We start from the raw sequence: 15,735 nt of genomic DNA, 5'->3' as shown, positions 1-15,735 counted from the left end.
ATTATTAAAAATGTGATGAGACTAAGAACATGGGTTTCACAGGAGTCCAGGTAGGAAACAAGGTATGTGACTAAAAAGAATTATCTAATAAGCTACTCTGGGTGCTCTGTGAGTCCCACAAAGACATATCTGAAATGTCTGCTTTCTAGGGAGGGTAGATATGAGGAGTTTAAAGAGTGATTTTGCTGAGTGGACAATATAAATTTGGGGGATAACACTTAGACAACAAAGGTTAAGTTAAAGATTGCCACTATTGTTGGTCTTTCTTCATCCTTACCCCACACACAGCTCAAACTCTAAATGAACACATACTTAAGCACATCTGTTAAAGAAGCATCAAATTGTTAGCCTGAAAGAGACACTCATGAGTCTTGTTAAGGTATGAGCAGTCTCTTTTGTCATGTTCTTGAAGTCTCCAGAACCGTAAGTGAACCAGAGTTCATTCTCCCAGTCACTGAATCCTCCCCATGCTCTTTGCCCTTCTCTTAGACCATCCCAGACAGGACTGAAGTCATACAGCAACACATGGAAAAAAATAATGCTAAAGAGACTTTGGGTTTTTTGTTCTACTTTGTCCTCTTAATTTGTTTTTAAATAAAGCACTACAAATGTGATGCATGCAATTGTTTTAATATAAAGCCAACAGGGGACAGAAATATTAGTTTTAGATACTAAATTGTATATCTGTCTTATAAAAAAAGACAATGCTCCAACAATTTAATATTGATACCAATCATTCCTTTCCTCCATTTTCTCTCCAAACAAATACACAGACTACCAGTTCTAACATGAAAAGTACATAAAATTGAAACTTGCAAGCATCTGAGGTAAAGCTCAGTCCTGAGAAGCAATCAATGCATCTCCTGGTGCAAGTTAATGCCAATTGCCTCCAATAAGATCCACAACTCAATGAGGCTGAGGTTTTAAACACCGAGAACACAGGAACAAGGGTCATTAAACAATCTCGCTGATTAGGCAAAATGTACATCACTGGCATTGTGATATTTAAGACACTGAAACAATAGCTCTGCTGTGTGTATACAACCCACATTCGAAGAAAATACAATTATCTTCATTAAACTGGAGTATACAAAAGGAATCCCAAAACCACACTTACTATTTAAGCTTCTTCTCCACCTCATTTAGGTCCTTTGTGCCCTTGGAAAGTCAATTCAACTCTCTAGAACTCATTTTCCCCTGTGAAATTAAGAGGTTAGATTAGATAATATTTACAATGCTGAGCAGGTGCATAATACAACACAAGGGAGTTAGCAGCCCTGGTATCTAGCACCTGATCTGTCATGAAAGGTTAGGCAAGTCATTTAACCTTCCCCGAGTCCCAGAATTCCTCATCTATTAAGTGCAGACAAAATCACCTTCTCTGTTTTTTGTATAGAGCTAAAGACAATCAGGTTGAAAGTGGGTAGAGAATTATAAGTGTCACATAACTATATGAGCAAGGAATATCATGATTAATTTAACTTCCCAAAACATCAAATAGAAAAGAACATCATTTTCCCCCCTGAATTTCCAGAGGGAAATCACAAGGTGATGATTCTGCTACTCTGAGTATCTTTGGAGCCAATGGCTGATGAAGGTACTGGGAAACCAGAGTCAGGTAGTGAGAATTAGAAGTCAACTTCCAACACAGAGCCTCTGTGTAACCCCAGGCAAGGCGCTTCATCTGATAACCTCAGCTTTCTGATCTCACAGATGCGGAGCTGGGCAAATTATAACAGAGACGATTCACTGAAAGCTCAAGAGGCACCATGCTCTGCTTTCCTGTGCCTTCAATCAGTCACATCTCAAAACAGCCCTAGAAGGGAGGAAAGACGGCCATTCCTGCTTCACAGGTGAAGTATCTGGCATTGCACAGGTACACCTCTCAATTATGTCCCCTGATGTTCAGGAACAAGCAGTTGGTCTGATTCAATGCCCACATGCTCCATCCCTAATCTGCAATTCTCAAACTTTTTGGTCTGAGGACTCCTAAAAATTGAGGTCACTAAAGATCCTTGGCTCAGAGTTACACCTACTGATACTTACTGTACTAGAAATGAAATTTGAGAAAATTTGAAATATTTAATTCATTTAAAAATAATAATAAACCATTATCTGGACTATTAATCAACCATAAAGAAGAATGAAATTATGGCATTTGTTGGTAAATGGATAGAACTGGAGACTACCATGCTAAGTGAAATAAGCCAATCCCAAAAAAACAAAGGCCAAATGTTCTCTCTGATAGGTGGATGCTAACACACAATAAGGAAGGGCGGGGAGAGGAAGAATAAAAGTCCATTGGATTATACAAAGGGGAACAAAGGAAAAGGAGAGGGAGGAGAATAGGAAAGACAGTAGAATGCATCAGACATAACTTCCCTAGCCTTGTGTTTGAATATACGACCAAGGTAACTCCACATTTTGTACAACCACAAGAATGGGATCCTAATTAGAATAAGTTATACCCCGTGTATGTGTAATGTGCCAAATATACTATACTTTCATGTATAACTAAAAAGAATAAAAAAATAAACCATTATCTGTTAACATTAATAAAATATTTTGAGGAAAAAACTATATTTTCCTCAAAAGTAAAACAGTCATTAGAATGACATTGTTTTAGTTTTACAACTCTCTTTAATGTCCAGCTTCATACAAGGTAGTGGGGGAAATGGCAGTTACCTCCCCACCCATCTCCCAAATCCAACAAAACAAATATCAAACAGAAAGGAAACTAGAAAAGATAATTACAATTATACCAGCACCATTTTAACATTTATCTAATAAGTATCTTAAATTTCTAAATTAGAAGGTCACCATATTTAGTGAATGAAATGGAATAAGAATCATGATGGGATTCTAAATTGCATTTTATACTTCAGTGATAATCCCAGACAAATCAGCTGTTACTAGCAATTACTAATAATTCATTTTTGTTAACAGCCTGAAAAAGTTTCTAAAGGGGAATTAATGATCAGGAGCTTGACTTGAAAAAATGCACATGCCTATGTGATCCTAAGAAGGTGTAAAACAAAGCTTCCTAAGCAGGTAAGGTCCAAGGGAGAAGAAGGAGGACTGGACGGGATAGATCGGTCAGCAAGGTACAGATTGGCTGTCACTGAGAAGACGGACCCCTAGGCAGCCTCTGAATCAGAGGAGCTGAGCGTCTCCCATTGTTTCCTCCCTAAGCCTGCGCCAGACCATCCCTTCTCACCTCTTCCTTCCACACCCCACCCTCAGGCAGGATCAGTTTGCTTTTTTGAGTCACTTTGTTTCATTTTTTAAAATTTATTCATTCTTTTTAGAGATACATGACAGTAGAGTGTATTCTGACATATTACACACACATGGAGTATAACTTATTCTAATTAGGATCCCATTCTTGTGGTTGTACATGATGTGGAGTTTCACTGGTGATGTATTCATATATGAACATAGGAAAGTGATGTGCAATTCATTCTACTGTCTTTCCCATTCCCATCTCCTCCCTTCATTCCCTTTTGTCTAATCCAATGAACTTCTATTCTCCCCTCCCACCTTATTGTGTGTCAGCATCCACATATCAGAGAGAACATTTGGCCTTTGGTTTTTTTGGAACTGGCTTATTTCACTTAGCGTGATAGTCTCCAGTTCCATCCATTTACCAGCAAATGCCATAATTTCATTCTTCTTAATGGCTGAGTAATATTCCATCATGTATACATACCACATTTTCTTTATCCATCCATCTGTTGAAGGGCACCTAGGTTGGTTCCATAGCTTAGCTATTGTGAATTGAGCTGCTATAAACATCGATGTGGCTGCATCACTGTAGTATGCTGATTTTAAGTCCTTTGGGTATAAATCAAGGAGTGGGATAACTGGGTCAAATGGTGGTTCCATTCCAGATTTTCTAAGGAATCTCCATACTTCTTTCCAGAGTGGCTGCATCAATTTGCAGTCCCACCAGCAATGTATGAGTATGCCTTTTCCCTTGTCAACATTTATCCTTGTCAACATTTATCGTTGCTTGTATTCTTGATAATTGCCATTCTGTCTGGAGTGAGATGGAATCTCGTAGTTTTAATTTGCATTTCTCTAATTGATAGAGATGTTGAACATTTTTTCATATACTTTTTGACCATTCTGCTTCTTGCAGCACCACGAAATTGACATTGAATCTTAGGGAATAGGCAAAAATAATATTCTAGATTCCTTTCCCTCTGAGCTCCACCTGCACTGAAACAGCATTTATTCACCCAACAAATGTTTTCTGAACAACTGTCAAGTATTTTTATCTCCTCCAGATTTCAATGCAAATATCACCTACTCAGCAAGGTCTTCCAATGTCCTCTGGATAACTGTGAGTACCACCAACATCACCATTTCCCTGTTACTTCCTTCTTTTTGCTGTAGTATTTACTAATGTATCAGGTCTGTTTTGTGGAACGTCCTCTCTTGGTTGAACAGTAGTTAACTTTGCCTTAGTGAAGAGAATTTGACAAGGCTGTCTTCAAATTGGTTAACCATGCAGATGTCCAGCCTGCCTCTAATCTTACAGAGACTCGTGTAGGGAAAAATGAGAACATATCACACAAAGTCAAGAGTTTTTTGTTAAAGTTCTAGGAACTGTCCAGAATTTTAGTAATTTATAAAATTTATGATTTTGTGTATAAGGGGGTGGGGCAGAAAGTTATTTTAAAAAAGAACACAAGTCAAGTCTAGAGATGGACGAGGAAAATTATATGTCAGGCCATTGAGGTTAAACGGATGGACTTAATGACACAAGTGATATATTCATGGAAGAAGTGACCAGAAAGTAGATTTGGGTCTGTGCTTTCAAATTCTTCCATGAATGTGCCAAGGTTTAGCAATAGATATGGATGAATATAGGTAGTGCTTTGCAAATTCATAGCCTGGTTTCTGGCCCTGATTCTGCCATCCAGAGTTGTACTCCTTGCAAAAGTTACTACTCTGAGCTGCTCCATTTCCTCACATATAGAATGGAGGTATTATAAATGTCTTTGTCAGATGTGGATTATGGTGATTAAATTAAATTAGATTGAACAAGGTGAGACCTAACACATATATTACCATCAATTAATATTTATTAAGAACTTAGTATATTCTAGTCACTCTTAGACCCAATAAATGCAAAATATAAGTCCCTGGTCTCAAGAAATTCTCAATGTGAAAGAGAAGCAGACTAGTCAATAATTCACTGTGATACATACTGTACTGGAACTTCGCAAACAGAAAATACAGAGAGCAAGTTCTTAAGAGTGTTGAGGTCAGGAAGGAATAAAGAAAAAAGATCACAAAGATAGTAATGACTATGGTAAGTCTAAAAGAATGAGTTAGAATATGCAAGTACTAATAAAAAGAAGTTTTCTAAGCAGAATAACTATCACACGCAAAGGTATGAATATGTAAGAAACAATCTGAGATCTGCAAGCACAGTTCAGTGGTAGATAGAGTATGGAAAGAAAAACAGAATAAGTGGCTGGCAAATTAAGAAACAACCAGATTTGAACTTCATTATTATTTCTTTCTCCTCTTCCTCCTCCTCTTCTTTTTCTTCTTCTTCTTCTCTTTCTCCTTTTCCCTCTTCCCCCTCTCTCCTCCTCCCTCCCTCCCTCACTTCCTTTCTTCCTTCCTCCTCCTTCTCCTCCTCCTTCTTCTTTTTTTCTCCCTTCTTTTTCAGTACTGGGGATTAAACTCAGCCTAGAACTTGCTAGGCAAGTAGCAAGGCTCTGCCCCTGAGCTATATCTCTACCCTTAAGAACTTGGTTTTTCACATAAAGGAATCAGATGAGGAGGATTAATTTTAAATAAGAAGAAAAAAGTCAAAAGACAATGTTGAATCTATAAATTATACTCCATTAATAAAGTGGCCTTCAATGCCAATTAAAGGAGTTCTAATTTTAGCACATGAGCTATTGGAAAGGCTTCTATGCTCTAAAATAGGGGAGAAACATTAAAATTCCATTACAGGTAGATTGGGCAGGTATACATTCACAAAGAGAATTAAATTCACAACAAGGTAAAGAGCTATGAAGCTAGTGTACATCCAAGAAAAACAGAGTAAAGCCTTGGACCTGGATTTTGACAATGGAAATGAAGAAGACACAAATCCAAAAGACACCTGAACAGAACTGATGTTGAAAATAAATAAGAAAGAGAGTCAAAATTGCCTGTAGTACTTAAGGTTTATGAAGGATATGTGGTGGTGAAATAGCTTTGAGGGTAGACCATTTGTTAAGAGTAGCAGTTGAGAAAGCTATCAGACTTTTGGTGCTGACATATTTATTCATCCATTCACTCATGCAACAATATTTATTTGTACTTATTTATTTATTTGATGGGTTCTATGCATGGGTGTTGGAGACAGACAGAAAGAGGATGTAAATATAGATCATGAATCTAAACTTGGAGCCTTAATAGGGGACATACAGGATGTACTTAGGTAACTATTAAGACAAAGTAGAACATGATACATTTAATAAAAGAGGGATTCATTGTAGTGAAAAATGGCTTCCAACTGGGGAAATCAGAAAGGCATTATGGGAACATTATGATGTAAGCTAAGCTGGGCTTTGAGGTTGAGACAGGCTCATTAGACTTGGGTTGACTCTATGCTCCAGTTTACCCAACACAGTCCCAGTTATGCCTTTTGTCAAGCATAATGATCAAAAGCACCCCCCTTTCATTCTCTAAAGTGTTGGTTTAGACAATAGATTATGTGGTTGCCCTAGGCATAGTTAAGGGTAACTAGCCTGTGCTCTTAATAACTGTCAATAAGTCTTGAAAAGTGAGGTTAAAAGGCTGTTAGCACCATATTATCTACAGTTAGGGAGCTAATGGCACTTGTCTTCTTGATCCTGTTATCTACTAATTTCTTGGTACCAAATATTCTCAGAGGAGAATAGAGAACTAGATTCAAAAAGAGACCAAGATGGAAGCTGACTCCAAGTCAGGTTAATGCTCCTTTCAACCCAGGACCTCCTTTGAGAAAGCATCCATAGAACCAATGGTCAACAGAACACATTTCAAGAAACACAGAACCTCATAACCAACTGAGAGTTGGTGTGTGTATGTGTATGTGCATGTATGTGTATGATGTGTATCATTAGTAAGGTGTTTCTAAATATAACAGAGTCTAGGTTAATTCTATATCATCTACCATGTAAAGTACTAGGTGAGCTAAATCTACATAAAAAACAAATTCTAACACTTTCTTGGTTCCTCAATGAAATAGGTATGGAATTCCATACCTATTTCCCTAGCTAAGTATTGCCATTGCAAGACCCAGGGCTTCCTGCTGCCAACCCTTCACCACCATTTTCTTAAGAGAAACTAGATTATTAGGAGGAATTTGATTTATGAATACCAGCAACTAACTTTTATCCATGATTCTAAACTCTATGTTTAAAACTCTACAATGGCTAAAAACATCCTGACCATAGGACACCACAAGTAACAGAACTAAAGGTGCTCTGCTTTCTGGTTAAAAAGGATTACTGTCCAACCCATCTCCACGAATGTAAATACCAGAAACCTCCACAGCTACAGAAAACCTAGTGCCTTTGAAAGTTTTCTTTTGAAAGCTCTGAAGAATGAGATTGATGATAGAATCCCTAATGTCTCTCTCTCTCTTTTTTGTAAGTCACACCACACAAGATTTAGAGCTAAGCCAGAAAACATCAAATGACTTGTTCAGAATTGTTCAAGGAGAAACACTGATTTTTTTCTTTTGCCACCAACAAGAAACACTAAAATTTTTACAAAAGGTAAAATGAGATATGACTAGCAGCATGTCTGCTAAAAGATGCTGCTATACCAACTATCATAAGCAGATCAATAAAAAACAAATTCGTATTCCTGACTGCCTGAAAAGAAAAAGACCCTCACACAAATCCATAATGCATGAAAGGAAAATGGTGTTAGCAACTAATGAATACAAAGCTGGATCCCAGTGACCTCCGGGCCTATAAAAATCAAACACATTTTTATACAACCATTATTTCTTAGTGGATCTGGTAGTAGATGACTCTGGTATTCATTGAACAAGGGATAGCAAGATATTCTTTTATCATTTTAAGGTTCAACTCGGCCAATACAGGTATATTTTGTGGCAATGGAATGTTCAATCTTTAAAAAGGGAAACTATGTCACCGTCAGAAACTGCAACAGCTAAGCACATAAATGTAATGGGGATTATATTGTTCACAATGCAGACAATCAGCTGGACATAGCCCAACAATTTAGAATTTCATAGGAACATGCTATCTTAAATTTGTAATATTCTTATGATCTAAGCTGCTTCATTTACATTATTACATTTGAGCTTCTCAGAAAGCTTGTGAGATAGACAAGGCACAGGAGGCAAGAGCCCTATCAGAGACGGAAGCCAAGCATCACCAACTCAGTCCTAGGCCGGAGCGTCTTTCTCCAACACCACAGACGTCAAGCACGCTCTCCCCAACACCAAAAGTGCTGCCTGCCTCTGTCATAAATTTTTAAATGAATAATATTTGAAGGATTATCTTTGCCTAGTCAAACAGTGGATGAAAGGGGAGCAGGTCTTTGATACCAAGGTAGCAAATATCCAGGTTCACTCTTCACAGTCATGAGCAAGCAGCTTGTCTGTGTACTGTTAGATCAAGACTTGAGGGCGAGACCTCGGAATAGAAAGAAATCTAGATCTCTCTCTTAGATTACCAAGAGAGCCAAGGTCATCAGGAAGCCATGTGGCCAAACTGAGAAAGAGAGAGCAACGCTACGGAGATGGGACTGTGGGGTCACAGGAAGTGTCTACAGAGGGCAGGCAGGTAAGCTCGTGAGGGAAGCAGGCTGGCTTGGCGCTGGGTTGAGCTGGACACACCATGTGCGCCGAGCGGCACTGTTCAACTCTAGCTAAGTATTGCCACGCAAGACCCAGGGCTTCCGGCTGCCAACCCTTCACCACCATTTTTTTTTTTAAGAGAAACCAGATTATTAGGAGGAATTTGATTTATAAATACTAGCAACTAACTTTTAAAAATTAACACTGCATAGACCACACTGAATGTGTTGTTGATTAAATTTGGCTTGTGTGTCAGCCTGTGGACTGACAATTTTCAACTTTGAGTTTCAGTTTAAAGCTTCTGGTTTAATCAACAAAACGTCCTTAATTCCTTCTGGGTTCGTGATGGATTATACCTAATCGCTTAAAAATGTCCAATGCAGGGCTGGTAAATGCACACTACAGCTTTTACCTATTCACTGGGATGGGGGTGGGGGAGGCAGCATGAAATCTCTCAACTTCAAGTTTATTATTTCTTTTAAGATACCTGGATGTATATTTAAAATTCACACAGTTTTTGCCTTCTAATTCATAAGACACGTGTTGATCCTTTTCGTTTCAAGGAAGACTGTTTTCACCCCAAATCCTCTAGTAAAATTGACTCCGAAGAAAAAAATGTGCCACATTTATTCTATAAAAACCTCCGCGAACCCCTTTCAAGGAAAACAGCCCTGGATTAAACCAGAATTCTCTCAAAAGTGCCACCCTTCCCCGCCTCCAGCTGTTGTTGCACCTAAAGCTTTGGCTCCAGCTATCCATCAGATTGACAACAGCCAAGGGCCAGCGCTGGCTGACGTGCACACACAAAGGCAGATACATTCCCAAGAATTCTCAGGGCTCACTCAGAACGTGGCCTGCTGGTCTTGCTTAATCTGATCAACACCCCGGCTGCTGTCAGAAACAATGGCCATGATTTTTCAGGCCTTTCCTGGCCTCTTGCCTTTCAAAACAAAGCCTCTGCCAAAACGTCTAGAAGAATCACTCCTCTTCACCCCAGGGTTCAGACTACAAAAAAAGTGGCCTCACACCGCTTTCATCTTGAATGCTGAAGTTCACCGGGCAGTGGACGTTAGAATAACTCAGCGGGAGAGCGTCAGATGGAAGGTGAAGCTTCTGGGGCAGCGTTGCTCACAGCAGGTGCTGAGGTACTGCCCTTGCCAAACCAGCTTGGTTACAAAATATCCTAAATACTCAGAAGCACTCTCACTCCTAAGTCAGCTGATGCCTGTAACAAGGTAGCTCACGGACCAGCACACACGCACATTTCAAGGCAACAGACGTGGATGAACACACATTATACATTCAAGTCTGGCCAAGCCTGAAATATAATTTGTTTGCTCCACCTAAACTTTGCTTTTTAATCTTCCGCTTCTGAGTGGATTCTTTAAAATATTCCTCTTGTATTCTCCATCTCCTAACACCAGAAATGCCCTTTGTGTGGCAATGACTGATGGATTTCAAAAGCAAGGAAAGCTGTCTCCTTGGAAAGCTTTCTGGGTCTCTATTTTTTTTTTTTTTTTTTTTTTTTTTTTTTTAGGTGCAGTATTCTTTATCCTTGAAAATTGCATGATCATGCTAGCTATATGTTGATACGGGATTTTATTTTGACACCTTTGGGATATTTCCTCCATCTGCCAAGAGCATTCAGCAGATAATTTATCCTTCATGGTTTCAAACCAAAAGAAAAAAAAAATTATATAGTAAAGATTAAAAGTGCCAGAAAAACAGAGTTAACTTACCTCCATTCACAGGCTAGAGAGGAAACCACAAAGGAATTTCTGACAATTGCAGTTTGTCTTAAATATGCCAATACACTGTTCACGTTCAAGACCCATTAAGCAGATTTGTAGCATTCACTTCACGTCTGATGTACTAGAGTCTGAGAAAATGGATTTGTTTAACCCGTTTGTGACAATGAAGCAGACTTCAGTCATTGCAGATCTGGGCAAAGCAAAATCGCCTACTCTCCAGGAGTCCTGAGGCTATGTGAGACCAGATGAGACTCTGCCCTGGTACAGGACTTGGGGGACAGTGACTGGCTGGGCATCTTCTCTGCTTCCCCATCAGGAGATGGATGGAAACAGACAACTGAGGACCTTGAGCCCTCCCTCCCTCAGCAAGGTACTGTAAGAGGTGGTAGGGGTGATAACCTGGGGTTTGGAGTCAAAGACGAGGTTCTGTTTTAGTACTGATATAATGTGCAGGCGGTTCCTGTACTTCCCTGGGCTTGAATTTCTTCACCTTTAAAATGAACATAATATTACCCCCTTTGTAGTATTGTTGGAAAGATAAACCAAGATGGTGTACCTACAAAGCTTTGGCATCTGACACACAGTAAACACCCTGTGAATGTTTTTGTTCTTGTGTGTATTAACTGAGGGTTACTGAGATTCAAATGCTCTTCTGGGTGCTGGATAAGATAAAAATGAGGAAGATGACTTTTTCTCACCCTACTGATCCAGGGCTCCAGGAACAACCTCACCCTCCTCTATAGCCGTCTCTCAGAAGTCCAACAAGGAGCCTGCCGGTCCACATTTCCTGACTTGAGGGAATGGTACTGCCCTAGGAGCCAATAAGCCCACATTAAATCCTGTACTGACTCCGTGGGATACTGGTTGGGTCACGCGAACAACCTGCGCCTGTGTTTGCAGAGGTGAGAAGCAGAACTCTTACACGATTTCATCTTCTCTTATCTTTTCTTTCACTCACAGCCAAATTCTGAGGAATTGCTCATGTTCGTCACTTGTCCTCATTTTTCAACCAACCTCTCCCTAATGTGGAATTGTCTCAATAATCGACTAGATGCTGTAACATGTGTGAGTTGACACACAGATAGCCCATAAATGTTGACTACTGATATCACCAATAGGAAAAAGAAATCGCTTCATAAATCATGGACAACAGTACAGTGTCCACTCTTTCTCCATTCATGGCTGCAGAAGTGCTTTATGTTGAAAATTATATGCCTCAGAATATTATCCAGAAAGTGTCAATTGCTGATTCCTTCTCTATTCTCTGTTTTCCTTTGATACTGTTTCATTCCCTAATTATTTTCTAGTTATAATAATCATATCATTAATGTTCAACACATAATCACATGACTCTCTCCATTATCTTGAATCCACGGAACTTTGATACAGATTTTTTCAGAGACAAGTGGAAAATACGAGTTTTGCCAAACATTTGAGTTTTACTTAAGATGTGATTTGCATATCATCATTTCTGGTCCACGCATCTTAATGTCATTAAATGTATGCAAAGACTTTCACTGGTGCCTCGATGTCATTCCAAACTTGATTCTGAAAGACCAGGAGCTTGTAAGAAATATCAATGAGCAATGCGAGAAAGAGCTTAATTCTAGAAGGTTTGATCTGGAAAGCTGTGATAAACAGGTCAGTGCCAGAGATGCCTTCAAGAAACTCTTAACTGAAGTACAATCCTCTAGACTAACGTTCTGTAGCATATGGAAATCCCACGGCAGTAATAGCAGAGTCCAGCCTTCCTTTGCCTACGTGGCCGACTCCCCCTACAATAAGTGGTGAGGGTGAATTCTTCATTTCCAGCCATTCATCAAAGCCTCCTTGCTAAGGTCTTGCCCTTCCACAAAGTTCATCTTACTCAGGTCCAAAAAAGAGAACTTCAACTATGGTTTTCTATAGTGCTCACGATGTTCTATACGGTAGAACATTATTCAAGAAATACTTGTTTTTTAATTATTTTTTATTCTTACAGCCTGCATTTTGATTCATTGTACTCAAATGGGATACATCATTTCATTTCCATGGTTGTGCACAACGCAGATTCACACCATTTGTGTAATCATACATGTACCTAGGGTAATGAAGTCTGTCTCATTCCATCACTTTTCATACTCCCCTCATTTTCCTCTATGTAAAGTTCCTCTATTCTTCTCTCAACCCCCACCCCCATTATGTAGCATCATCCACTTACCAGGGAAAACATTCAGCCTTTGGTTTTTTGGGATTGGCTTATTTCACTTAGCATGATATTCTCCAATTCCATCCATTTATCTGCAAATGCCATAATATTATTCTTCTTTGTGATTGAATAATATTCCATTGTGTATATATACCACAGTTTCCTTATCCATTCATCTGTTGAAGGGTACTAGGTTGGTTCCACAATCTAGCTATTGTGAACTGAGCTGCTATATACATTGACATGGCTGCTTTACTGTGGTTTGTGGTTAGTTTGTTTATTTCCAACCTCCATCACTCTACCGTAAGTTCTACTGTAAGCTCAGAGTCCATGTGATGTCCATCCATGGGCACCCAGCACAGGACCTGGTAAGTCCTCAATAAAGTAATGTGGCTTCACTGATATAGTCAAGGAAGAGAGCAGGGGGAAGATAAGGGAGAAAGAAGGAAAGAAACCAGAAGAGATGGAGGGAGGGAGGGAAGGAAGGAAAAATGGATAAATTAACAGGCATATCCAAGAATTTTTTAAAAAAGATTATGTTTGTCCTCTGAAAGTATGTGACCTAGGCAAGTAGACCAAAATTCATACAAGAGTACAAGGAGTCCAGTACAAGGTGATCTATAATCGCACAGTCTAGGATCTGGTCTCTAAGAAGGGAGAAGGTGAAGGTCTATGGGGCTTCAGAACTTAAAGACTTTATGAAAAGAAGGTAATTTTTTTTTGCTGGACTTGAAGGAAGTGCAGAATGTCAAATCCTAGGATGCTCCTTGGCTCTCTATCTCACTTCTTGTATTAGATGTTAATAATTAATGACTGTTGATTAATGTGCTATAAATGAATAGTACGGTAAGTGCAGCTTGGTTTTCCTGGACTTGAAGAATAATTTTTGCCATCATAGAGAATAAACTAATGTTTAATGAACACACTTACTACGTATCATGCTCTATGCTAGGGGCTGAACAAGAATGACATAGTATCATCCTTAGACAAACCACTCTGATTATGTCTACTCTACAGGTAAGGCAACGGAACTGAGAGGCTAAGCACCTTGCTCCATATCACATCACTGGAAAATAAGAATCAACCACTGAGGCTTGGAAAACCTGAAAGAACCCAAACAGATCCTTCACTGCCCTCACACATTTTTCATTCCACTGATGAGATGAGAGAGGTGCTGGTATTTGCACTGCAGCCTCCAGATCCACTCTCCACTCTGCGTCCCAGCCCCTGACCTGTGGAAATGAACCACAGCCTCGCGCCTGCTCTGGGTTTCCCATCACATTATCTGGTAGAATGCACGGACAGGGAACTGGAAAAGAGCGGTCAGGAGGCGTTCACCCCAGATCCCTAAAGGCTGACATCCTCCAGGAGGTAGAGGATTCTGCTAGTCAGGCGCTCCATATGTACATACAGCTGTCTTCCTCCCCTGGCCCTCACTGCTTTACTCCCTGTCCGTCTCCCATGTCTTACTGCTCTTGCAAATGTAAATCCATTTATACCACAAGACCCAACAATCCCGCTTCTGTGTAAACATCCAAAGGAAGCGAAATGAGTATACCAAAGAGATCCCTGTACCTGCGGTCACTGCAGCAGTCTCTACAAAAGCCTGTCATCCCAGGACTCCGGAGGCTGCGGCAGGAGGATCGCGAGTTCAAAGTCAGCCTCAGCAAATGCAAGGTGCTGAGCAACTCAGTGAGACCCTGTCTCTAAGTAAAATACAAAACAGGGCTGGGGATGTGGCTCAGGGGTTGAGTGCCCCTGAGTTCAATCTCCAGCACCACCACCCCCAAAAAGAAAATGTAGTACAAATACACAATGGAACATTTAAAAATGGAAGGAAATGCTGTTGTTTGTGACTACATGGATGAGCCCGGAAGGCATTATGCTCAGTGAAATAAGCCAGACACAGAAAGACAAAAACGGCACCATCTCGCTTGTATGCAGAGTCTAAAAAAGTCACACTGATAGAAGCAGAAGGTAGAACTGTGGTTCCTGACTGGGGGCGTCGAGGAAGAGGGAGAATCAGCAGTGTGGACCCAAGGGTACAAAGCTTCTGCTGGTTAGCAAGACGTTTTTGAGATCTGTTGCACCACACAGTCACTACCGTTTGTAATAATGCAATGTGTACCTCTTGCTTAAAAAAATCCCTGTATTCAACTTCCTCAGTGATACAACGTAAGTGTGCCATCTTTCTCTGCAGAGAACCTGACTGATGAGGGTGATGAGTGTGTGAATCGGAATACTAAGGTCCAGATCCCGGGCACATTTTAAAGGATGTGACACACCAAGAGCAAGTCACCAAGAGACTGATCTTCAGATCAGTCTAAGATTTTCAAGCCTAGGTAAATTGGAATATAATAATATTGACAGAAATAGGGGCATTTGTAAAGGTGGGTAGTAGTTTTTAGGAGACTGTGACTATTTGTCTTTTCATTTGAATGTCTATTTCTGAACTATGAACACTTTTTATTAAAAAGAAATACACGGGACTGGGGTGGTGGCTCAGTGGTGGAGTGCTTGCCTGGCATGTTGAGGCCCTGGGTTCAATAGCACCACTTATAAATAAAAATAAATAAATAAATAAAAGATTCACTGACAACTAAAAAAAATTTTTTTAAAGAAATAAAATATGCAAAAAAATTGATATCTCCACGTTCCAGTTCTGTTCTACCAACCTCTTTTACCAAAGAAACATCTTTAAAGTGTTTTAATGCTTTATATAAAATATAAGTATGCTAGCTCAAGAAAACCATTATTCATAATAATGATTATAAAACTTTATGCATTAGATTAACCGGTGATAAATTACTATTTCTGTAATTTGGAAACTTGAAATTTTCACTCAAAATTGTGTGTCAGAGCTCTATTCAAGTGAACAATACACAAACCTATTTCCTTTATTTTAATAGTTATGCAATAATCCATCACATGAATGTCATGTTTTCCTTGTTCCTTCACTGACTGATTTT

General features: G+C 39.5%; 1 long non-coding RNA gene across 1 annotated transcript in view; it reads right to left on the bottom strand.

The window, feature by feature from the left end:
• Window positions 1-1,117: 1,117 nt before the first annotated feature.
• The window catches only part of LOC124970969 (uncharacterized), a 184,729-nt gene continuing 170,111 nt past the window's right edge, over window positions 1,118-15,735 (bottom strand). The window contains exon 4 of the long non-coding RNA XR_007106240.1: window positions 1,118-1,197. This is a non-coding gene — a long non-coding RNA (uncharacterized LOC124970969). The remainder of the gene's footprint in view (window positions 1,198-15,735) is intronic.

This window comes from Sciurus carolinensis, chromosome 19 (genome assembly GCF_902686445.1).
Source record: "Sciurus carolinensis chromosome 19, mSciCar1.2, whole genome shotgun sequence".
Classification (NCBI taxonomy): domain Eukaryota; kingdom Metazoa; phylum Chordata; class Mammalia; order Rodentia; family Sciuridae; genus Sciurus; species Sciurus carolinensis.
This window is presented reverse-complemented; position numbering and strand designations above follow the sequence as displayed.